The following is a 25,504-nucleotide window of genomic DNA, read 5'->3' on the forward strand; positions in this document are numbered from 1 at the left end:
TGTATAGTAAAGTCCAATGGGCGCATGCGTGGAAATACAAGACATGCGGGAGTACCGCATCACAGGGAACCACATCGCCGTCGCACAGTGCCTGCGCGGGAGTACCGTGACCGCGAGAACACGGCATCACAGGAACTCATCCGCTCAATGAAGAGCCCCAGCGCAGGCGCAAAAGTCCATGGCACACAGGGTATCAGCCCCTACAGCGTCATGATCAGCGCATGCGTGCCACATATACCGCAAGTCTCAGTACCTGAGCATCGTCATAAAAACGACATTATCTAACGCAGCCTAACTGTATGGCCAACAAAATAGCAATATATCCTCCGTATTATCAATCCCAATGCATATGCATAATAGGCAGTAGTGCCTGTGCTTGGGACTTACCTGTAGGGTTAATTATACATCTTTATTAATGCATCACCCATATATACTGTTGGGTGGCATGTATGAGGCACTTGAGACATTTATAGTCTCTTTATATGCCCTAACTTGTAATTAGTTTCCTTTGATGCATACACATCCTTGTACTGATGTACAACTTGAATGTGTCTATGAATTGGGACACCTTATATGGCATTTCTTGTTTAGCCTAATGATACAAGATACATAGTATGCAGCACTTACATTTAATATTCGAGCATAATGGAATTATGCAACTACATTAAAAGTAACAATTGGATATTATGCATTGGGATTGATAATACAGAGGATACATTGCTATTTTGTTGGCCATACAGTTAGGCTGCGTTAGATAATCTTGTTTTTATGACGATGCTCAGGTACTGAGACTTGCGGTATATGTGGCACGCATGCGCTGATCATGACGCTGTAGGGGCTGATACCCTGTGTGTCATGGACTTTTGCGCCTGCGCTGGGGAGGGGAGGCAGAGAGGGGGCGGGAGCTCAGTTCCTGCTCCTGGCTCTTCCATCCTCCCCCCCCCCTGCAGATGAGGACGATGTGTATTGGCTCGGTGTGAAAACCCAGCCGATATACGTTCGTGTGAATGCAGCCCACGCGTGAGGAAGGCCACTACGGCCGAAACGTTGCTGGCCATGTGATGGGGCAATACAAGTCTTTGTGCTATTCACATCCATGCATGCTGCCGGCTATTTCTTTTATTGGATTATCACGTGGAATCTGTCTGGTTTGGACTCCGGCCTGGCTTTGCATTTTACCAGCCTGACCCTGAAGTGGGATTATCTGAAGTGCTGCTAGTGGAACTTTTGTGTATCCATAGAGAAGAACGAGCAATGGAAAAAAAAAATGGACATGCTGCATCCCGGCGAATCCGCAGGGCCGGCTAATGCCAGGTTTGCCGCAACGGATTGGCCGACCCGTGTGGAAGAGATTTTTGACAAATCTTGTCCACATGACTGGCTAATCCCGGGATTAGCGGCCGCAAGGAAATTCTGCGGCAAATCCGCCCTCTGTGAACCCAGCGTGAGCATCCCATCATATGCAAATAGTTTTCAGAATGGCAGGGATCGTGCAAACATTCAGAAACACATACACCCCTACCTCCTATACAGATCATATAATAAAGTGTTTAATCTACACCAAATACCCTCTCTTCTCTGAACTTAGACCCCTGATGAGACTTGGTACAGTTGAAACGCGTTGGGTCCACTGTCAGGGTACATTCACGGTGTGATACCCATCTACGGGGCTCTCTGTGACGAAAGTCATGCTACAGCGCCTCTGTTCTCCACCTGGATAGAGTACGCCCTGTCACCTCAGATATCTGCTGATGTGATATGGGTTGGAAATATCCAGGGGAGAACACTGTTGTATGTCCATATGTGTATCGTGCCCGGGGCGCGGGTTCCTCTAAAATATTTAAATACAAGTTATATTTATTTTTATATATTTACCCACTGTCTCAGTGAATCTCGGACCCCATTACTCAGGGATTTATCGCTTTTTTATGGAGATAATAAGGAGAAACCTTTTAGGAGACACTAAAGAGCAGATGTTGTATTCTCTCTTTGTGTAGGTTTATGGGGTGATTACAGCCTATAGCGCTATTACTGGGGAAACACACAGAGGCCAAAATTACTTTGTGGGTACAAAAAGGGACCATTAGTATCTGGGGAGACATACAGAGGGAGCACTATTACCGGGGGAGATATAATATTAAACTTTATTTGTATAGCGCCAACTTATTCCGCAGCGCTTTCAGGCATGGATAAATGCAAAAGAATACAACAATTACAATATAAGGTACATTGGGTTAGACACAAATGGGTTGGGGGTGGTACAGGATGTGCAGGTGGTGGGGAACACAGGCAATAGGGAATTTCATGTACAGATCATTTATTAGAAGGCAAACAGGGTGGAGCACCATAGGGAGGGGCGAGGGACTAGGTCAGGAGATTTGGTATGCTTCCCTGAAGAGGTGCGTTTTTAAGGCACGTCTGAAATTTCGTGCATCGGGAATTGTCCGGATGCCTTGGGGTAGAGCATTCCAGAGGATGGGTGCTACTCTGGTGAAGTCCTGTATGCGAGCATGAGAGGTTCGTATTACAGGGGTGTTTAGTCTGAGGGTGTTATCCGATCGGAGTGAGCGCGCTGGGTGGTATACTGACAGTAGGGAGGCGATGTATGGTGGGGCAGCGCCATGCAGAGCTTTGTGAGTGAGGTAGAGGAGTTTAAATTTAGTTCTGCAGTGGATGGGCAGCCAATGCAGCAACTGGCATAATGCAGAGGCGTCTGAATAACGACTGGATAGAAAAATGAGCCTAGCTGCTGCATTTAGTATGGATTGGAGCGGAGCGAGTCTAGTGCGGGGAAGGCCAATGAGTAGCGAGTTGCAGTAGTCAAGCCGGGAGTGGATGAGGGCAACCACGAGTGTCTTGAGCGTGTCCGTGGTTAGAAACGGATGTATTTTAGCAATATTTCTGAGGTACATGTGGCATGTTTGGGCCAGAGATTGGATATGGGGGATAAAGGAGAGGTCAGAGTCCAGTGTGACCCCAAGGCATTCAAGGGGACCGCTGTTACTGGGGGGAGATGGATAGAGGGTCCGCTGTTACTCACAGGGAGATGGACAGAGGGGCCGCTGTTACTCACGGGGGGATGGACGGCTGTTACTTGCGGGAGATGTACTGAGGGACAGCTGTTACCTGGGGGAGATGCGCAGAGGGGCCGCTGTTACCGGGGGGAGATGGGCAGAGGGACCGCTGTTACCGGGGGGAGATGGGCAGAGGGACCGCTGTTACCGGGGGGAGATGGACAGAGGGTCCGCTGTGACTTGGGGGAGATGCACAGAGGGGCCGCTGTGACTTGGGGGAGATGCACAGAGGGGCCGCTGTGACTTGGGGGAGATGCACAGAGGGGCCGCTGTGACTTGGGGAAATGCACAGAGGGGCCGCTGTTACTAGGGGGAGATGGACAGAGGGATCGCTGTTACTAGGGGGAGATGGACAGAGGGATCGCTGTTACTGGGGGGAGATGGACAGAGGGATCGCTGTTACTGGGGGGAGATGGACAGAGGGATCGCTGTTACTGGGGGGAGATGGACAGAGGGACCGCTGTAACTGGGGGGAGATGGACAGAGGGACCGCTGTAACTGGGGGGAGATGGACAGAGGGACCGCTGTAACTGGGGGGAGATGGACAGAGGGACCGCTGTAACTGGGGGGAGATGGACAGAGGGACCGCTGTTACTGGGGGGAGATGGACAGAGGGTCCGCTGTTACTGGGGGGAGATGGACAGAGGGTCCGCTGTTACTGGGGGGAGATGGACAGAGGGTCCGCTGTTACTGGGGGGAGATGGACAGAGGGTCCGCTGTTACTGGGGGGAGATGCACAGAGGGACCGCTGTGACTTGGGGGAGATGCACAGAGGGACCGCTGTGACTTGGGGGAGATGCACAGAGGGACCGCTGTGACTTGGGGGAGATGCACAGAGGGACCGCTGTGACTTGGGGGAGATGCACAGAGGGACCGCTGTGACTTGGGGGAGATGCACAGAGGGACCGCTGTGACTTGGGGGAGATGCACAGAGGGACCGCTGTGACTTGGGGGAGATGCACAGAGGGACCGCTGTGACTTGGGGGAGATGCACAGAGGGACCGCTGTGACTTGGGGGAGATGCACAGAGGGACCGCTGTGACTTGGGGGAGATGCACAGAGGGACCGCTGTGACTTGGGGGAGATGCACAGAGGGACCGCTGTGACTTGGGGGGGATGGACAGAGGGACCGCTGTTACTGGGGGGGAGATGGACAGAGGGACCTCTGTTACTGGGGGGGAGATGGACAGAGGGACCTCTGTTACTGGGGGGGAGATGGACAGAGGGACCTCTGTTACTGGGGGGGAGATGGACAGAGGGACCTCTGTTACTGGGGGGGAGATGGACAGAGGGACCTCTGTTACTGGGGGGGAGATGGACAGAGGGACCTCTGTTACTGGGGGGGAGATGGACAGAGGGACCTCTGTTACTGGGGGGGAGATGGACAGAGGGACCTCTGTTACTGGGGGGGAGATGGACAGAGGGACCTCTGTTACTGGGGGGGAGATGGACAGAGGGACCTCTGTTACTGGGGGGGAGATGGACAGAGGGACCTCTGTTACTGGGGGGGAGATGGACAGAGGGACCTCTGTTACTGGGGGGAGATGGACAGAGGGACCGCTGTTACTGGGGGGAGATGGACAGAGGGACCGCTGTTACTGGGGGGAGATGGACAGAGGGACCGCTGTTACTGGGGGGAGATGGACAGAGGGACCGCTGTTACTGGGGGGAGATGGACAGAGGGACCGCTGTTACTGGGGGGAGATGGACAGAGGGACCGCTGTTACTGGGGGGAGATGGACAGAGGGACCGCTGTTACTGGGGGGAGATGGACAGAGGGACCGCTGTTACTGGGGGGAGATGGACAGAGGGACCGCTGTTACTGGGGGGAGATGGACAGAGGGACCGCTGTTACTGGGGGGAGATGGACAGAGGGACCGCTGTTACTGGGGGGAGATGGACAGAGGGACCGCTGTTACTGGGGGGAGATGGACAGAGGGACCGCTGTTACTGGGGGGAGATGGACAGAGGGACCGCTGTTACTGGGGGGAGATGGACAGAGGGACCGCTGTTACTGGGGGGAGATGGACAGAGGGACCGCTGTTACTGGGGGGAGATGGACAGAGGGACCGCTGTTACTGGGGGGAGATGGACAGAGGGACCGCTGTTACTGGGGGGAGATGGACAGAGGGACCGCTGTTACTGGGGGGAGATGGACAGAGGGGCCGCTGTTACTGGGGGGAGATGGACAGAGGGGCCGCTGTTACTGGGGGGAGATGGACAGAGGGGCCGCTGTTACTGGGGGGAGATGGACAGAGGGGCCGCTGTTACTGGGGGGAGATGGACAGAGGGGCCGCTGTTACTGGGGGGAGATGGACAGAGGGGCCGCTGTTACTGGGGGGAGATGGACAGGGGGACCGCTGTTACTGGGGGGAGATGGACAGAGGGACCGCTGTTACTGGGGGGAGATGGACAGAGGGACCGCTGTTACTGGGGGGAGATGGACAGAGGGACCGCTGTTACTGGGGGGAGATGGACAGAGGGACCGCTGTTACTGGGGGGAGATGGACAGAGGGACCGCTGTTACTGGGGGGAGATGGACAGAGGGACCGCTGTTACTGGGGGGAGATGGACAGAGGGACCGCTGTTACTGGGGGGAGATGGACAGAGGGACCGCTGTTACTGGGGGGAGATGGACAGAGGGACCGCTGTTACTGGGGGGAGATGGACAGAGGGACCGCTGTTACTGGGGGGAGATGGACAGAGGGACCGCTGTTACTTGGGGGAGATGGACAGAGGGGCCGCTGTTATTGGGGCGCACAGGGTGAACACCATCACCTTGTCAGGGTCACACATAATGCTTATTACTTTGGGGCATGATGCAGCCATTATTTTGCAGTGGGGATTATTACTAGGTGGGAGGACTGATCTGGGGTCACACGTATCTTGGGGTTCCTCATCTTATAAGACCCCAGTACAGATCCCCGCTCACATCAGCATCAGCTACACAGCACACATTACAGGAGCCGGACATTGTACTTACCTGGAGCAGCCGTGGACTTACAGGACCTGTGGTGATGTCACAGTCATGTGACCGGTCACATGGAGGGGAGGAGGAGGAGCGGTCACATGATCAGCTCAGTGCAGACAGGACTGTTGGGTGGAAGGAGGTGAAGTTACTGTCTGCGGATCAGGACGGAGTTGTGTTTAGTATTATTATCATTTTTTTGTTTCTTTTTTAAAGTGCCATTAATTCCAGAATCTGTACTAATGTAAGGGTTAACTACATGTATAACCACATCACATGATATATATTAATATATATACACACACACATAGAGGGGTGTAGCTAAAGTCTCACGGACAGGGGTGCATTAGTTCAGCTTCGGACCCCCAATAACTTTGCATGGCTACCGGCTGTGGTCATACATGTATATATGGGAAGGGCGCCTGTAAGTGACCAGCTGTAACCCTCTCACTGCTGGAGTGGTGACCGGCTCCTCACCCAGGGGTGATGCAGTGAGGACAATTAGAAGTTTAAGGGTTATTCAGTGTATACATTTCAGGCCTGCGGAGCCCTGCAGCATGTATAGCACATACAGTGAAGGACATAAGTATTTGATCTCCTGCTGATTTTGTAAATTTGCCCACTGTCAAAGACATGAACAGTCTATAATTTTTAGGGTAGGTTAATTTTAACAGTGAGAGATAGAATATCCCATAAAAATTCCAGAAAATCACATTGTCTTAAATATATATATATATTTGCATTTTGCACAGAGAAGTATTTGATCCCCTACCAACCATTAAGAGTTCAGGCTCCTCCAGACCAGTTAGACGCTCCTAATGAACTTGTTACCTGCATTAAAGACAGCTGACTTAAATGACCACCTGTATAAAAGACTCCTGTCCACAGACTCAATTAATCAGTCAGACTCTAATCACTACAACATGGGCAAGACCAGAGAGCTTTCTAAGGATGTCGGGGACAAGATCATAGACCTGCACAAGGCTGGAATGGTCTACAAAACCATAAGTAAGACGCTGGGTGAGAAGGAGACAACTGTTGGTGCAATAGTAAGAAAATGGAAGACATACAAAATGACTGTCAATCGGCATCAATCTGGGGCTCCATGCAAAATCTCACCCCGTGGGGTATCCTTGATCATGAGGAAGGTGAGAGATCAGCCTTAAACTACACAGTGGGATTTTGTGAATGATCTCAAGGCAGCTGGGACCAGTCACCAGGAAAACCATGGTAATGGTAATCCATAATGGATTAAAGTCCTGCAGTGCCCACAAGGTCCCCCCGCTCAAGAAGGCACATGTGCAGCCCGTCTGAAGTTTGGATGATTCTGAGAGTGATTGCGAGAAGGCGCTGTGGTCAGATGAGACAAAAATTGAGCTCTTTGGCATGAACTCAACTCGCCGTGTTTGGAGGAAGAGAAATGCTGACTATGACCAAAAGAACACCGTCCCCACTGTCAAGCATGGAGGTGGAAACATTATGCCTTGGAGATGTTCCTCTGCAAAGGGCACAGGACTACTTCACCGCATCAGTGGGAGAATGGATGGAGCCATGAACCACAAAATCCTGAGTGACAACCTCCTTCCCTCCACCAGGACATTAAAAATGGGTTGCCGCTGGGTCTACCAGCACGACAATGACCCAAAACATACAACCAAGGCAACAAAGGAGTGGCTCAGAAGGAAGCACATTAAGGTCATGGAGTGGCCTAGCCAGTCTCCAGACCTTAATCCCATGGAAAACTTATGGAGGGAGCTGAAGATCAGAGTTGCCAAGCGACAGCCTCGAAATCTTATGATCTGCAAAGAGGAGTGGACCAAAATTCCTCCTGACGTGTGCGCAAACCTGATCATCAACTACAAAAACCGTCTGACCGCCCTGCTTGGCAACAAGGGTTTTGCCACTAAATATTAAGTCTTGTTTGCCAGAGGGATCAAATACTTATTTCTCTGTGCAAAATACAAATAAATATATATAATTTAGACAATGTTTTTTTTTTCTTGGGGGGGAGGGGGGGGGGGGATATTATATCTCTTACTGTTAAAATTGACCTACCTTAAAAGCTATAGACTTTTCATGTCTTTGACAGTGGGCAAACTTACAGAATCAGCAAGGGATCCAATACTTATTTGCTTCACTGTATAGCGTGTCCTGAAGAAGGACACATTACACACTGAGCCCATTGAGGGGTTTTTGACAGAAGGCATATTCTGCAGTGACAGGAAGAAGGCAGCACAAGTGTCTCATTATGTCTCTTATTTATTCATCAGTTGTATTTTTCAATGGTATTAATGTACTATATAGTGTACTGAAAAACCTTACAAAAATGCCAAGTGGGGTGAAATGGAAAAAAACGAAATTCCGCCATCATTGGGAGCGTATTGTTGCTATGATGAACAAAAATGACATGATAACTTTATTGTATGGGTCAGTGCAATTACTGCAATACCAAATTTACATAGTTTTTTTTTTTTTTTTTTGTTGCTGTATTAAATTTTTTAAAATTATATTTCCTGCTGCCATCTTCTGACAGCCATACCTTTTTGTATTTTTCTGTCATAGTTGTGCGAGGGCCCATTTTTTGTGAGACGTTGTGTAGTTTCTATTGTTACTATTTTGGAATACATATGACTTTTTTAGCGCTTTTTATTGCATTTTTTTCTTGGAGACGGGGTGACCAAGAAAAACACAATTTAAGCGTTTTTTTTTTCTCCCTGACCACATTTACTGTACAAGATAAATAATGAATTACTCTGACAGATTGGACTTTTACGGAAGCAGTGATACCAAATATGTATTTTTGTTTTATTATTTAGTCTTTTATTATAAATATGGGAAAAGGTTTTTTTTAAACTTTTATTACTTTTTTTGTTATTAGTAAAACTTTTTTTAAACTTATTTTGACCTTTTTATTTTTTAGAACCCAAAGGGGACATGAACTTGTGATGCTTTGATCGTTCCAGCAGTATGATGTAATGCCATAGCTTTACATCATATTGCAATCTGACAGGCATTCTATCAAGCCACACCACAGACATGGCTTGATGGGCACTCTACAATGGCAGCCCTGGGGCCTTTCAGAAGGCAGTCAGGTTGAAAGAACAAATACCACAACATTTTTTTACATCTCTGATCAAATAACTTCAATTTTAGCTCTGTTCTGTAGAATAGTATCCTAAGTACATCCTACATCCACCAATAATAAGTCAAAAGCCTATAAGGTAGCATTAAGTGCTCTTGCCATATCAAGTGCTCTACCATTTATTACCCTGCCACTAGTTATTGCTAGTCCCCAGACCCCCCACTAGTGATGCTCCCAGAGCTATTGCTTCACTATTACTCAGCAGTGTGGAAGGTCTAGCACAGGCTTCAACCAGCACACAGTATTTCCCTAAGTTCTAAATTGTAGCCAGGAGTTTGATGCATGGGAATATCTAGATGTAACAACATACAAAACATACTAACACTGGCGTAACAATAGGGGATGCGGTTGCACCCGAGCCCAGGAGCCTTAGGGGGCCCATAAGGCCGCTCTTCTCCATCTACAGAGCTCAGTACTATGAATAAAGCATTATAGTTGGGGGTCCTGTTACAGGTTTTGCATTGGGGACCAGAAGCTTCAAGTTACGCCTCTGCTTTAAGGAGTTAAGAGAAATTGGGGGCCCCATGAGCCTTGCGGCAAATTGCGTTTTTTTTGTGCATTGCGATTTTAACATTAGAAAGTCCTACAGGCATCTGGGGAAAAAAACCCAACAAAATCACAGCGGGAAAAAAAACGGTAGTGGGTAGTCACCCTAAGTCAAACCTCATCTGGAATACTGTATCCAGTTCTGGGCACCCCACTTTAGAAAAGTCATAGACAAACTGGAACAAGTTCAGAGAAAAGTTACCAAGATGGTGAGCGGTCTGCAAATCATGTCCTATGAGGAACGGTTAAAGGATCTGGGAATGTTTAGCTTGCAAAAAAGAAGACTGGCAGGAGACTTAATAGCGGTCTACAAATATCTGAAGGGCTGTCACAGTGCAGAGGGATCAGCTCTATTCTCATTTGTACAAGAAAAGACTACAAGCAATGGAATGAAACTAAAAGGGAGGAGACACAACTTATATATTTGAAAATACTTTCTGACAGTGAGGGTGATCAATGAGTGGAACAGGTTACCACGGGGGGTGGTGAGTTCTCCTTCAATGGAAGTGTTCAAACAAAGCCTGGGCAAATTTATGTCTGGGATGATTTAGTGAATCCTGCACTAAGCAGAGGGTTGGACCAGATGACCCTGGTGGTCCCTTCCAACTCTACCATTCTATGATTCTATTTGATTCTAACTTCTTGGAACACAGAAGAATACAGGAAATCTAAACAATAAGTTGTTTAGAAAGAATGTTTCAGAACATATGTGAAAAGATAGGAACATGTCAGTTTGACTCGCCGAACAGTCTAAATGTCATATGGTCATCTGGCCTCAAGTCATTCACTCAAGGCTTTTTGAAGCACTATTTAATATCCATAAATCATAGGATAGAACATGGAGTGATATTCATTTCACTAACACTTCCTATATACAACCCATCCTGTCCATATATCTCTGACCTACAGTATTATCCCCATACCTCCCCACGTAAAACTTCAAATATACAATCCATCCCATCCATGCATCTCTGACCAAGTGTAATATCTCAATACCGCCTTACATATATCTCTGACCTACAGTAATATCCTGATACCTCTGGTCCTCACAAGACCTCCTCCTCTGCTCTTCCCTCACATAATCTCCTCCAGGATTTCTCCTTCAACCCCTCAGATCCTCCATCACCTGGGAAAGCTTCAAAAGGAACCTGAAAACCCTCCAGACAAGCTATAACCTAAGGGGTCGTTCACACGGGCGTATTCATACAATGCTGCAAGTCTCATGCAGCGTTGTACACCTTACAGCCCATACGCTCTACCTGCAGAGAGCCAGGAGAGACCACGTATGGCACTGTACATGCCTGGGAATGATATGATCACGGACGTACGCAGTGCGTTTTTTTTTTAAATTTCCCGCTCTGTTCAGAAACGCAGTCTGTTATGCACAGGATATACGTGAGCATATTTCGTGGTGACAATACGCCCATGTGAATGAACCGTAAGGTAACCCCACTGCCCCACAAGATGAGCACCTATCCCACCTATCTCCTCTCCTGTACACTCCTCTCTCCCACTGTTTAATATTATTAGTTGATTAATAGATGTTTATCAATATATACATGGGGGGGTGACAACTGCACCTGGGTTCCCAGCTAGGGCCCCCCCCCCCCCCCCATTAAGATTGCTGGACTCTACAGTAGGAACAGGCTGCATCTCAATGGGGAGGGTGCAGGAGTGTTTAAACTAGGGATTGAGGAGGAGGGCAAAAAAGTAATAGGGGGTAAGACAGTGTAGATAGCGCCCTGGGACCAAGTATTGGGAATTGACTCGGGGCTGGGGCTACTACAGTCAGAATTGCTAAACAGCTAATAGGACCATAAGTAGTATAATGATTATAAAGAATAACAACAACCATATAAATTGCAGGGCACCTACGCAACCTGCAATAGGTTGTTCTTTTCTTTTGTATGTTTGTGTATATACTGTATATATCAAAACTTTAATAAAAATATATTAAACATAAATTGTATAGCAATGAATGCAAGACGTCTGACCAGTAAAGTGGGTGAGCTTGAAGCGAGAATGTGTAAAGAAAATTATGACATACCGTGTTTCTCAAAAAATAAGACCCTGTCTTATATTAATTTTTGCCCAAAGGAGGCACAAGGTTTTATTTTCGGGCGATGCCTTATTATACTTATCTAGCAGACTTGGACTGGGTCTCCCCGCTGCTCTCCGACGCGCTTCTTGCAGTTCTCAGCTGCCCATACAGGATCACTTCCCGGTTACGGGAGTCATAAATCCCACCTCCAGGAAGTGATGGCTCTGACTGGCTGAGCAGCGCTCAAGAACCAATCAATGCAGCGCTAGATAAATAAATGCAATGGCAGTGATTGGTTCATCAAGCGCTGCATTGATCGGCTGAGCAGCGATCGAAGAAACAATCACAGTCATCGCGTTGTGGAGGCAGGATTTATGAATTGGCTGAACCGCGGCATTGATTAGCCAGTTCATATATCCCGCCTTCACAACGTGATGGCTATAATTGATTTTTCGACCGCTGCTTACCCAATTAATGCAGCGCTCGATGATAAAATCACAGCCATCGCATTGGTTCATCAAGTGCTGCATTGATTGGCTGAGCAGCATTTGAGACCCAATCAGAGCCATCGCTTCCTGGAGGTGGGATTTATGAATCCTGTAACCAGGAAAGGATATTCTGTGGGCTGCCCGAGGACTGCAAGAAGCATGTCAAAGCTCTGGAGAGCAGCAGAAGGGACCTGGACCGAGCCTGCTAGGTAATGTATTCCATTTTTTTTATGTAATGCAGCTAGGGCTTATTTTCGGGGTAGGGCTCATATTTCAAGCCTCCCCAAAAATCCAGAAAAATCAGGGTAGAATTTATTTTCAAAGTAGGTCTTATTTTCAGGATAGTAGGAATAACAGAAACATGGCTTGATGATAAGTGCAATTGGGCAGTGAATTTACAGGGATATAATCTATTCAGAAAAGACCGTGGGAACCAGAAAAGGGGAGGGGTGTGGCTACAAGAAGATATAGGTGTAAAAGATGAACACGTGGAATCTCTGTGGGTAGAAATGCAGGAAGGGAAAAATAACAAAATCCTCATGGGGGTTTTCTATAGGCCAATAAAAACAAAAGAAGAAACTGAAAACTTATTTATAAGGCAAATAAAAGAGGTGTCAAACCGCAATGAAATAATTATTATGGGAGACTTTAATTATCCAGATATAATATGAGAAGACGAAACCTGTGAATCTCACAATCTTTAATTGTTCTTGAGAACAATTAAAGATAACTACCTTACCCAACTTGTACAGGAGCCAACTAGAGGGAGCGCAACTCTGGACTTAGTATTAAAACTAACTAACCGCACAGTATCATGGGGGTCCAAGTTGAGGGATACTTGAGAAATAGTGACCACAATCAAACTACTACAATCATACATACATACTGTGTATGTATGTTTATGTGTGGGAGCTACTCATGCTCTGCCCCCTGGTGATGTAATCGCTCTGCCCCGGTGACGTCATCGCAGGTCCTATAACATATATAAAACAGAGAGCTGACCAACAGAAGAATAACAAAGTTAAGGCTCTTGGAAGGGAAGGACAAAAATAACAAAATGAGAATACAACTAATTCGTTATTATCTCAGGCAAAACTAGTGGTCCTGACAGAAGACACTGACCTACCGCCACCACAGAGATCCAGTGGGCTCAAGGACCTGCAGTAACATTACTGCTGTGGGAAGAGCCATTATGCAGTTTGGTAGAAAGTACTGGATAAGCCTACAGCAGCTACCAGAGCCAGTGATGACATCACCATCATGTGATCACCTGTGTGGGTGGAGTCAGGGATCACATGACCATAGACTGATCACTGTATCCAGGAGTCTGCTGAGCTGGTGATGTCTGGAAATCCGCATAAATGTACCATGTAGTAGAGCTGGGTGTGTGATGTGTGGGGATCATAATGGATGTACCATGTAGCACAGCTGTGTGGTGCATTGCGCCACCAGAAACACTGGTACTATAATTTCCTAATAATTACTAGTATAGTTCATATCTAGCCGTCATTTAATAGGAAACCTTATCAGGGAGCGACAAAAAAACAAAACTTTAGTAAAGCAAAATTTGATCGGCTCAGAACTGCTATCAGTAACATTATTTGGTACAGTGTCCTCAAAAATAATAGCACAGGTGTCAAATGAAGTTTAAAACCATGCTAATTGCCTCATGTGAGCAGTTCATACCCAATAAAAATAAAAGAACTACAAGTAAAAGGAAACCAATGTGGCTCGACAAGATGGTAAGGGAGGCAATAAATGAAAAAAAGAAAGCGTTTAAATTATTAAAACAAGAAGGCAGCGAAGAAACACTAAAAGCATACAGGGAAAAGAACAAATTATGTAAGAAAAAGATAAAAATTGCTAAGGAGGAGGCAGAGAGACTGATTGCCAAAGAGAGCAAAAATAACCCTAAACTATTTTTCAATTATATAAACGGTAAAAGGATTTGCACTGAAAGCACTGGCCCTTTAACAAATAATGTAGGAGAAATCATAAAAGATGATGGAGGGGAAGGCAAATCTATTAATAGTTTTTTTCTCAAGTGTATTCATGAAGGAAAAAGAAATGTCACACGAGATGTAGGAGGATAAACCGACCCCCCCCCCCCCCGCTAAGTTTAACCTACCTAACTCAGGAGGAAGTGCAAATTCGGTTAAAAGATTAAAGGATTAATGATTAAAATCGACAAATTGTCGGGCCCAGATGGAATGCACTAAGGAACTAAGTGACATGATAGCTAGGTTGCAATTTCTTATACGGATACTATCAAGACCGGGGTCGTACCACTGGATTGCTGTATTGCCAATGTGGTTCCAATATTCAAAAAGGGGTCAAGAAGGTAGCCTGGTAACTACAGGCCGGTAAGTCTCACTTAACTGGAAAAATATTTGAGGGGCTTCTGAGAGATGCCATCCTAGAATACCTCAAGGAAAACAACGGTATAACCCGTCATCAGCATAGGTTCATGAGAGGACGATCATGTCAGACCAATTTTATCAGCTTCTACAATGAAGTAAGTTCTAGGCTGGACCAGGGAGAGTCTATTGATCTCGGATATGTAGATGTTTCTAAAAGATTTTACACCGTGCCGCATAATAGGCTGATATATAAAATAAGACAGCTCGGTGTGGGCAAAAACGTGTGCATCTGGCTTAGGAACTAGCTCAGAGAAAAAAAGCAGAGGGTGGTAATAAATGGTTCGTACTCTGATTGGGCCACTGTCGCTAGCGGGGTGCCACAGGGTTCAGTATTGGGCCCCATTCTGTTCAATACATTTATCAATGATCTGATAGAGGGGCTGCACAGTAAATGATCAATATTTACAGATGATACAAAATTATACAAGATAATCAATGCAACGGAGGACAATGTACGGCTATAGAAGGACCTGGATAAGCTGGGGGCTTGGGCAGAAAAATGGCAAATAAAGTTCAATGTTGATAAATGTAAGGTTATGCACATGGGCAGGAGAAACGGATGTCACCAATATACACTAAATGGGGTAATGCTAGGGAAAAGTGATATGGAAAAAGACCTGGGGGTACTAGTGGATTGTAGACTAAACTGGAGTAACCAATGCCAGTCAGCTGCTGCAAAGGCAAATAAGGTCTTGGGGTGCATTAAAAGAGGTATAGGGGCGAAGGACGAGAACATTATCCTTCCATTATATAAGGCACTTGTCAGGCCTCACATGGAATACTGCGTACAATTCTGGTCACCGGTGCTCAGGAAAGATGTTACAGTGCTGGAGGGGGTTCAAAGAAGGGCAACTAAACTAATATATGGAATGACGGGACTGGAATACCCAGAGAGGCTATCCAAATTGGGACTATTTACTCTAGAAAAAAGACGGCTATGGTGTGATCAAATAACCATGTATAAATACATGAGGGGACAATACAAGGATCTCTCCCATGATCTGTTTACACCCAGGACTGTGACGGTAACAAGAGGACATCCGCTATGTCTAGAGGAACGAAGGTTTCATCACCAGTTCTTTACTGTAAGAGCAGTGAGACTGTGGAACTCTCTGCCTGAGGACGTGGTGATGGCAAAATCCAGAGGAATTTAAGAGGGGACTAGATGTCTTTGTAGAGCGGAAGGATATTACAGGATATAGACATTAGGTGACCCGCGGGTTGTTGATCCGGGTATACAGACAGGTAGGAACTATTAGGGGTTGATCCAGGGATTATTCTGACTGTCATTATGGAGTCGGGAAGGGGCTAATTGGCTCTGCCTCATTGTTTTTTTCTTTGTCTGTATCAACAAGGTGGGGTGAAAACAGGCTGAACTAAATGGACGTTGTCTCCCTTCAGTCTAACATACTATGTTACTATGTTCTTCCTGTCACTGCAGAAGGCCTCTGAGGTGTCGACTGTCAGAAATCCCTCAGTGGGCTCAATATGTAACATGTCCTTTTTCAGGACCTGCTATATGCGCTATACATGCTGCAGGGCTCTGCAGGCCTGGGATGTTTACACTGAATAACCCTTAAACTCCTAATTGTCCTCACTGCATCACCCCTGTGGAGGAGCCGGTCACCACTCCAGCAGTGAGAGGGTTACAGCTGGTCACTTACAGGAGCCCTTCCCATATATACATGTATGACCACAGCCGGTAGCCATATATATATATAAAATGTGTCATCTAGTTATACATGTAGCCTATATGTAGTTAACCCTTACATTACATTAGTGCAGCGTTCTGGAATAAATGCTGATTTAAAATAAGCCATAATCTTAACTAATACTAAACACAACTCCATCCTGATCCACAAGCACAAACTTCACCTCCTTCTACCCAACAGTCCTGTCTGCACTGAGCTGATCATGTGACACTGCCTCCTCCCCTCCATGTGACCCCCCACGTGCCTGTGACATCACCACAGGTCCTGTAAGTACACGGCTGCTCCAGGTAAGTACAATGTCCGGCTCCTGTAATGTGCGCCGTGTAGCTAATGCTGCATCTCTGATGTGAGCGGGGGTCTGTACTGGGGTCTTATAAGATGAGGAACCCCAAGATACGTGTGACCCCAGATCAGTCCTCCCACCTAGTAATCATCCCCACTGCAAAATAATGGCTGCATCGTGCCCCAAAGTAATAAGCATTGTGTGCCCCTGACAAGGTGATAGTGTTCTCTCTGTGCCCCCCAATAACAGCGGTCCCCCTGTGCCCCCCCCCAGCAAGTAACAGCGGTCCCTCTGCCCCCCCCCAGCAAGTAACAGCGGTCCCTCTGCCCCCCCCCAGCAAGTAACAGCGGCCCCTCTGGCCCCCCCCCCCCAAGTAACAGTGGTCCCTCTTTGCCCCCATTCCCCCAAGTAACAGCTCCCTCTCTGTACATCACCCCCAAGTAACAGCGGTCCCTCTGTGCCCCCCCCCCCCCCAAATAACAGCGGTCCCTCTGTACATCTCCTCCAAGTAACAGCGGTCCCTCTGTACATCTCCTCCAAGTAACAGCGGTCCCTCTGTACATCTCCTCCAAGTAACAGCGGTCCCTCTGTACATCTCCTCCAAGTAACAGCGGTCCCTCTGTACATCTCCTCCAAGTAACAGCGGTCCCTCTGTACATCACCCCCAAGTAACAGCGGTCCCTCTGTACATCACCCCCAAGTAACAGCGGTCCCTCTGTACATCACCCCCAAGTAACAGCGGTCCCTCTGTACATCACCCCCAAGTAACAGCGGTCCCTCTGTACATCACCCCCAAGTAACAGCGGTCCCTCTGTACATCACCCCCAAGTAACAGCGGTCCCTCTGTACATCACCCCCAAGTAACAGCGGTCCCTCTGTACATCACCCCCAAGTAACAGCGGTCCCTCTGTACATCTCCCCCAAGTAACAGCGATCCCTCTGTATATCTCCCCCAAGTAACAGCGGTCCGTCTGTACATCTCCAAGTAACAGCGGTCCCTCTGTACATCTCCCCGCAAGTAACAGCGGTCCCTCTGTACATCACCCCCAAGTAACAGCGGTCCCTCTGTACATCACCCCCAAGTAACAGCGGCCCCTCTGTACATCACCCCCAAGTAACAGCGGCCCCTCTGTACATCACCCCCAAGTATCAGCGGCCCCTCTGTACATCACCCCCAAGTATCAGCGGCCCCTCTGTACATCACCCCCAAGTATCAGCAGCCCCTCTGTACATCACCCCCAAGTATCAGCGGCCCCTCTGTACATCACCCCCAAGTATCAGCAGCCCCTCTGTACATCACCCCCAAGTATCAGCAGCCCCTCTGTACATCACCCCCAAGTATCAGCGGCCCTTCTGTACATCACCCCCAAGTATCAGCGGCCCCTCTGTACATCACCCCCAAGTATCAGCGGCCCCTCTGTACATCACCCCCAAGTATCAGCGGCCCCTCTGTACATCACCCCCAAGTATCAGCGGCCCCTCTGTACATCACCCCCAAGTATCAGCGGCCCCTCTGTACTTCTGCCCCAAGTAACAGCGGCCCCTCTGTACATCTCCCCCAAGTAACAGTGGCCCCTCTGTACATCACCCCCAAGTAACAGCGGTCCCTCTTTACAACCCCCCCACCCCCAAGAAACAGCGTTCTCTCTGTACATCTCCTCCAAGTAACAGCGGTCCCTCTGTACATCTCCTCCGAGTAACAGCGGTCCCTCTGTACATCTCCTCCGAGTAACAGCGGTCCCTCTGTACATCTCCTCCGAGTAACAGCGGTCCCTCTGTACATCTCCTCCGAGTAACAGCGGTCCCTCTGTACATCTCCTCCGAGTACCAGCGGTCCCTCTGTCCATGTCCCCCGAGTAACAGCGGTCCCTGTTGACATGTCCCCCCCCCCCCCCCGAGTAACAGCGGTCCGTGTTGACATGTCCCCCCCCCCCCCCCGAGTAACAGCGGTCCCTGTGGACATGTCCCCCCCCCCGAGTAACAGCGGTCCCTGTGGACGGGTCACCCCCGAGGAACAGAAGTCCCTGTGGACGGGTCCCCCCCCCCCCCCGAGGAACAGCGGTCCCTGTGGACATGCGCCCCCCCTCCCCCCCGAGTACCAGCGGTCCCGGTGGACATGTGGCCATCCCAAGTAACAGCGGTCCCTGTGGACATGCGGTCCCTCCGAGTAACAGTAGTCCCTGTGGACATATGGTCCCCCCGAGTAACAGCGGTCCCTGTGTACATGTCCCCCCCCCCCCCTACATCTCCTCCGAGTAACAGCGGTCCCTCTGTACATCTCCTCCGAGTAACAGCGGTCCCTCTGTACATCTCCTCCGAGTAACAGCGGTCCCTCTGTACATCTCCTCCGAGTAACAGCGGTCCCTCTGTACATCTCCTCCGAGTAACAGCGGTCCCTCTGTACATCTCCTCTGAGTAACAGCGGTCCCTCTGTACATCTCCTCTGAGTAACAGCGGTACCTCTGTACATCTCCGAGTAACAGCGGTCCCTCTGTCCATCTCCCCCGAGTAACAGCGGTCCCTGTTGACATGTCCCCCCCCCCCCCCCGAGTAACAGCGGTCCCTGTTGACATGCCCCCCCCTCCTCGAGTAACAGCGGTCCCTGTTGACATGTCCCCCCCCCCTCGAGTAACAGCGGTCCCTGTTGACATGTCCCCCCCCCCCCCCCGAGTAACAGCGGTCCCTGTGGACATGTCCCCCCCCCCGAGTAACAGCGGTCCCTGTGGACATGTCCCCCCCCGAGTAACAGCGGTCCCTGTGGACATGTCCCCCCCCCCCCCCCGAGTAACAGCGGTCCCTGTGGACATGTCCCCCCCCCCCCCCGAGTAACAGCGGTCCCTGTGGACATGTCCTGTCCCCCCCCCCCCCCCCCGAGTAACAGCGGTCCCTGTGGACATGTCCCCCCCCCCCGAGTAACAGCGGTCCCTGTGGACATGTCCCCCCCCCCCCCGAGGAACAGCGGTCCCTGTGGACGGGTCCCCCCCCCCCCCCCGAGGAACAGCGGTCCCTGTGGACGGGTCCCCCCCCCCCGAGGAACAGTGGTCCCTGTGAACGGGTCCCCCCCCCCCCGAGGAACAGCGGTCCCTGTGGACGGGTCCCCCCCCCCCCCGAGAAACAGCAGTCCCTGTGGACGGGTCCCCCCCCCGAGGAACAGCGGTCCCTGTGGACGGGTCCCCCCCCCCGAGGAACAGTGGTCCCTGTGGACGGGTCCCCCCCCCCCCCCCCGAGGAATAGCGGTCCCTGTGGACAGGTCCCCCCCCCCGAGGAACAGCGGTTCCTGTGGACGGGTCCCCCCCCCCCCCCGAGGAACAGCGGTCCCTGTGGACGGGTCCCCCCCCCCCCCCCCCGAGTAACAGCGGTCCCTGTGTACACGTGCCCCCCCCCCCTCCCCGAGTAACAGCAGTCCCTCTGTACATCTCCTTCGAGTAACAGCGGTCCCTCTGTACATCTCCTCCGAGTAACAGCGGTCCCTCTGTACATCTCCTCCGAGTAACAGCGGTCCCTCTGTACATCTCCTCCGAGTAACAGCGGTCCCTCTGTACATCTCCTCCGAGTAACAGCGGTCCCTCTGTACATCTCCTCCGAGTAACAGCGGTCCCTCTGTACATCTCCTCCGAGTAACAGCGGTCCCTCTGTACATCTCCTCCGAGTAACAGCGGTCCCTCTGTACATCTCCTCCGAGTAACAGCGGTCCCTCTGTACATCTCCCCCGAGTAACAGCGGTCCCTGTGGACATGTCCCCCCCCCCCCCCCCGAGTAACAGCGGTCCCTGTGGACATGTCCTGTCCCCCCCCCCCCCGAGTAACAGCGGTCCCTGTGGACATGTCCTCCCCCCCCCGAGTTACAGCGGTCCCTGTGGACATGTCCCCCCCTGAGTAACAGCGGTCCCTGTGGACGGGTCCCCCCCCCGAGGAACAGCGGTCCCTGTGGACGGGTCGTCCCCCCCCCCCCGAGGAACAGCGGTCCCTGTGGACGGGTCCCCCCCCCCCGAGGAACAGCGGTCCCTGTGGACGGGTCCCCCCCCCCCCCCCGAGAAACAGCAGTCCCTGTGGACGGGTCCCCCCCCCCCCCCGAGGAACAGCGGTCCCTGTGGACGGGTCCCCCCCCCCGAGGAACAGCGGTCCCTGTGGACGGGTCCCCCCCCCCGAGGAACAGCGGTCCCTGTGGACGGGTCCCCCCCCCCCCCGAGGAATAGCGGTCCCTGTGGACGGGTCCCCCCCCCCCCCGAGGAACAGCGGTTCCTGTGGACGGGTCCCGCCCCCCCCCCCCCCCGAGGAACAGCGGTCCCTGTGGACGGGTCCCCCCCCCCCCCCCCGAGTAACAGCGGTCCCTGTGTACACGTGCCCCCCCCCCCCCCTCCCCGAGTAACAGCAGTCCCTCTGTACATCTCCTTCGAGTAACAGCGGTCCCTCTGTACATCTCCTCCGAGTAACAGCGGTCCCTCTGTACATCTCCTCCGAGTAACAGCGGTCCCTCTGTACATCTCCTCCGAGTAACAGCGGTCCCTCTGTACATCTCCTCCGAGTAACAGCGGTCCCTCTGTACATCTCCTCCGAGTAACAGCGGTCCCTCTGTACATCTCCTCCGAGTAACAGCGGTCCCTCTGTACATCTCCTCCGAGTAACAGCGGTCCCTCTGTACATCTCCTCCGAGTAACAGCGGTCCCTCTGTACATCTCCTCCGAGTAACAGCGGTCCCTCTGTACATCTCCTCCGAGTAACAGCGGTCCCTCTGTACATCTCCTCGGAGTAACAGCGGTCCCTCTGTACATCTCCTCGGAGTAACAGCGGTCCCTCTGTACATCTCCTCTGAGTAACAGCGGTACCTCTGTACATCTCCGAGTAACAGCGGTCCCTCTGTCCATCTCCCCCGAGTAACAGCGGTCCCTGTTGACATGTCCCCCCCCCCCCCCGAGTAACAGCGGTCCCTGTTGACATGTCCCCCCCCCCTCGAGTAACAGCGGTCCCTGTTGACATGTCCCCCCCCCTCGAGTAACAGCGGTCCCTGTTGACATGTCCCCCCCCCTCGAGTAACAGCGGTCCCTGTGGACATGTCCCCCCCCCGAGTAACAGCGGTCCCTGTGGACGGGTCCCCCCCCCCCCCGAGAAACAGCAGTCCCTGTGGATGGGTCACCCCCGAGGAACAGCGGTCCCTGTGGACGGGTCACCCTCGAGGAACAGCGGTCCCTGTGGACGGGCCCCCCCCCCCCGAGGAACAGCGGTCCCTGTGGACGGGTCCCCCCCCCCCCGAGGAACAGCGGTCCCTGTGTACGGGTCCCCCCCCGAGGAACATCGGTCCCTGTGTACGGTCCCCCCCCCGAGGAACATCGGTCCCTGTGGACGGCCCCCCCCCCCCGAGGAACAGCGGTCCCTGTGGACGGGCCTCCCCCCCCCCCCCCGAGGAACAGCGGTCCCTGTGGACGGGTCCCCCCCCCCCGAGGAACAGTGGTCCCTGTGACGGGTCCCCCCCCCCCCCCCGAGAAACAGCAGTCCCTATGGACGGGTCCCCCCCCCGAGGAACAGCGGTCCCTGTGGACGGGTCCCCCCCCCCCCTGAGTAACAGCGGTCCCTGTGGACGGGTCCCCCCCCCGAGGAACAGCGGTCCCTGTGGACGGGTCCCCCCCCCCCCGAGGAACAGCGGTTCCTGTGGACGGGCCCCCCCCCCCCCCCCCCGAGGAACAGCGGTCCCTGTGGACGGGTCCCCCCCCCCGAGAAACAGCGGTCCCTGTGGACGGGTCACCCCCGAGGAACAGCGGTCCCTGTGGACGGGTCCCCCCCCCTCCCCCCCCCCGAGGAACAGCGGTACCTGTGGACGGGTCGTTCGCCCCCGAGGAACAGCGGTCCCTGTGGACGGGTCCCCCCCCGAGGCACAGCGGTCCCTGTGGACATGTCCCCCCCCCCGAGTAACAGCGGTCCCTGTGGACATGTCCCCCCCCCGAGAAACAGCGGTCCCTGTGGACGGGTCACCCCCGAGGAACAGCGGTCCCTGTGGACGGGTCCCCCCCCCCCCCCCCGAGGAACAGCGGTACCTGTGGACATGTCCCCCCCCCCCCGAGTTACAGCGGTCCCTGTGGACATGTCCCCCCCTGAGTAACAGCGGTCCCTGTGGACGGGCCCCCCTCCCCCCCGAGGAACAGCGGTCCCTGTGGACGGGTCCCCCCCCCGAGGAACAGCGGTCCCTGTGGACGGGTCCCCCCCCCCCCCCCCCCCGAGAAAAAGCAGTCCCTGTGGACGGGTCACCCCCGAGTAACAGCGGTCCCTGTGGACATGTCCTGTCCCCCCCCCCCCCCGAGTAACAGCGGTCCCTGTGGACATGTCCTCCCCCCCCGAGTTACAGCGGTCCCTGTGGACATGTCCCCCCCTGAGTAACAGCGGTCCCTGTGGACGGGTCCCCCCCCCCCGAGGAACAGCGGTCCCTGTGGACGGGTCGTCCCCCCCCCCCCCCCGAGGAACAGCGGTCCCTGTGGACGGGTCCCCCCCCCCCGAGGAACAGCGGTCCCTGTGGACGGGTCCCCCCCCCCCCCCCGAGGAACAGCGGTCCCTGTGGACGGGTCCCCCCCCTCCCCCCCCGAGAAACAGCAGTCCCTGTGGACGGGTCCCCCCCCCCCCCGAGTAACAGCGGTCCCTGTGGACATGTCCCCCCCCCCCGAGAAACAGCGGTCCCTGTGGACATGTCCCCCCCCCCCGAGTAACAGCGGTCCCTGTGGACATGTCCCCCCCCGAGTAACCGCCTGTGGACATGTCCCCCCCCCCGTCCCTGTGGACATGTCCCCCCCCCCCCCCGAGTAACAGCGGTCCCTGTGGACATGTCCCCCCCCCCCCCGAGTAACAGCGGTCCCTGTGGACATGTCCTGTCCCCCCCCCCCCCCGAGTAACAGCGGTCCCTGTGGACATGTCCTCCCCCCCCCCGAGTTACAGCGGTCCCTGTGGACATGTCCCCCCCCTGAGTAACAGCGGGTCCCTGTGGACGGGGTCGTCCCCCCCCCCCGAGGAACAGCGGTCCCTGTGGACGGGTCCCTTCCCCCGAGGAACAGCGGTCCCTGTGGACGGGTCCCCCCCCCCCCGAGGAACAGCGGTCCCTGTGGACGGGTCCCCCCCCCCCCCAAGAAACAGCAGTCCCTGTGGACGGGTCCCCCCCCCCCCGAGGAACAGCGGTCCCTGTGGACGGGTCCCCCCCCCCGAGGAACAGCGGTCCCTGTGGACGGGTCCCCCCCCCCCCCCCCGAGGAATAGCGGTCCCTGTGGACGGGTTCCCCCCCCCCCCCGAGGAACAGCGGTTCCTGTGGACGGGTCCCCCCCCCCCCCCCGAGGAACAGCGGTCCCTGTGGACGGGTCCCCCCCCCCCCCCCGAGTAACAGCGGTCCCTGTGTACACGTGCCCCCCCCCCCCTCCCCGAGTAACAGCAGTCCCTCTGTACATCTCCTTCGAGTAACAGCGGTCCCCTCTGTACATCTCCTCCGAGTAACAGCGGTCCCTCTGTACATCTCCTCCGAGTAACAGCGGTCCCTCTGTACATCTCCTCCGAGTAACAGCGGTCCCTCTGTACATCTCCTCCGAGTAACAGCGGTCCCTCTGTACATCTCCTCCGAGTAACAGCGGTCCCTCTGTACATCTCCTCCGAGTAACAGCGGTCCCTCTGTACATCTCCTCTGAGTAACAGCGGTCCCTCTGTACATCTCCTCCGAGTAACAGCGGTCCCTCTGTACATCTCCTCCGAGTAACAGCGGTCCCTCTGTACATCTCCCCCGAGTAACAGCGGTCCCTGTGGACATGTCCCCCCCCCCCCCCCCGAGTAACAGCGGTCCCTGTGGACATGTCCTGTCCCCCCCCCCCGAGTAACAGCAGTCCCTGTGGACATGTCCTCCCCCCCCCGAGTTACAGCGGTCCCTGTGGACATGTCCCCCCCTGAGTAACAGCGGTCCCTGTGGACAGGTCCCCCCCCCCGAGGAACAGCGGTCCCTGTGGACGGGTCCCCCCCCCCCCCCCCCCGAGGAACAGCGGTCCCTGTGGACGGGTCCCCCCCCCCCCGAGGAACAGCGGTCCCTGTGGACGGGTCCCCCCCCCCCCCGAGGAACAGCGTCCCTGTGGACGGGTCCCCCCCCCCCCCCGAGGAACAGCGGTCCCTGTGGACGGGTCCCCCCCCCCCCCGAGGAACAGCGGTCCCTGTGGACGGGTCCCCCCCCCCCCCCCCGAGAAATAGCGGTCCCTGTGGACGGGTCCCCCCCCCCCCCCCCCCCCGAGGAACAGCGGTTCCTGTGGACGGGCCCCCCCCCCCCGAGGAACAGCGGTCCCTGTGTACACGTGCCCCCCCCCCCCTCCCCGAGTAACAGCAGTCCCTCTGTACATCTCCTTCGAGTAACAGCGGTCCCTCTGTACATCTCCTCCGAGTAACAGCGGTCCCTCTGTACAATCTCCTCCGAGTAACAGCGGTCCCTCTGTACATCTCCTCCGAGTAACAGCGGTCCCTCTGTACATCTCCTCGAGTAACAGCGGTCCCTCTGTACATCTCCTCGGAGTAACAGCGGTCCCTCTGTACATCTCCTCGGAGTAACAGCGGTCCCTCTGTACATCTCCTCTGAGTAACAGCGGTCCCTCTGTACATCTCCTCTGAGTAACAGCGGTACCTCTGTACATCTCCGAGTAACAGCGGTCCCTCTGTCCATCTCCCCCGAGTAACAGCGGTCCCTGTTGACATGTCCCCCCCCCCGAGTAACAGCGGTCCCTGTTGACATGTCCCCCCCCCCTCGAGTAACAGCGGTCCCTGTTGACATGTCCCCCCCCCTCGAGTAACAGCGGTCCCTGTTGACATAGTCCCCCCCCCTCGAGTAACAA

The 25,504-nt window shown here is 53.2% G+C and overlaps 2 protein-coding genes across 2 annotated transcripts in view; one reads left to right on the forward strand and one right to left on the reverse strand.

Moving 5' to 3' along the window:
- The window catches only part of LOC136627463 (zinc finger protein 585A-like), a 48,761-nt gene extending 42,655 nt beyond the window's left edge, over nucleotides 1-6,106 (reverse strand). The window contains exon 1 of the mRNA XM_066602588.1: nucleotides 6,058-6,106. The gene's annotated coding sequence lies outside the window, so the exon portion shown is untranslated. The remainder of the gene's footprint in view (nucleotides 1-6,057) is intronic.
- A 10,556-nt stretch (nucleotides 6,107-16,662) lies between these two features.
- Nucleotides 16,663-25,504, forward strand: part of LOC136627466 (oocyte zinc finger protein XlCOF8.4-like) — a 42,864-nt gene continuing 34,022 nt past the window's right edge. The window contains exon 1 of the mRNA XM_066602592.1: nucleotides 16,663-16,678. The gene's annotated coding sequence lies outside the window, so the exon portion shown is untranslated. The remainder of the gene's footprint in view (nucleotides 16,679-25,504) is intronic.

The sequence above is a fragment of the Eleutherodactylus coqui genome, chromosome 5, assembly GCF_035609145.1.
Source record: "Eleutherodactylus coqui strain aEleCoq1 chromosome 5, aEleCoq1.hap1, whole genome shotgun sequence".
NCBI classification, from domain to species: domain Eukaryota; kingdom Metazoa; phylum Chordata; class Amphibia; order Anura; family Eleutherodactylidae; genus Eleutherodactylus; species Eleutherodactylus coqui.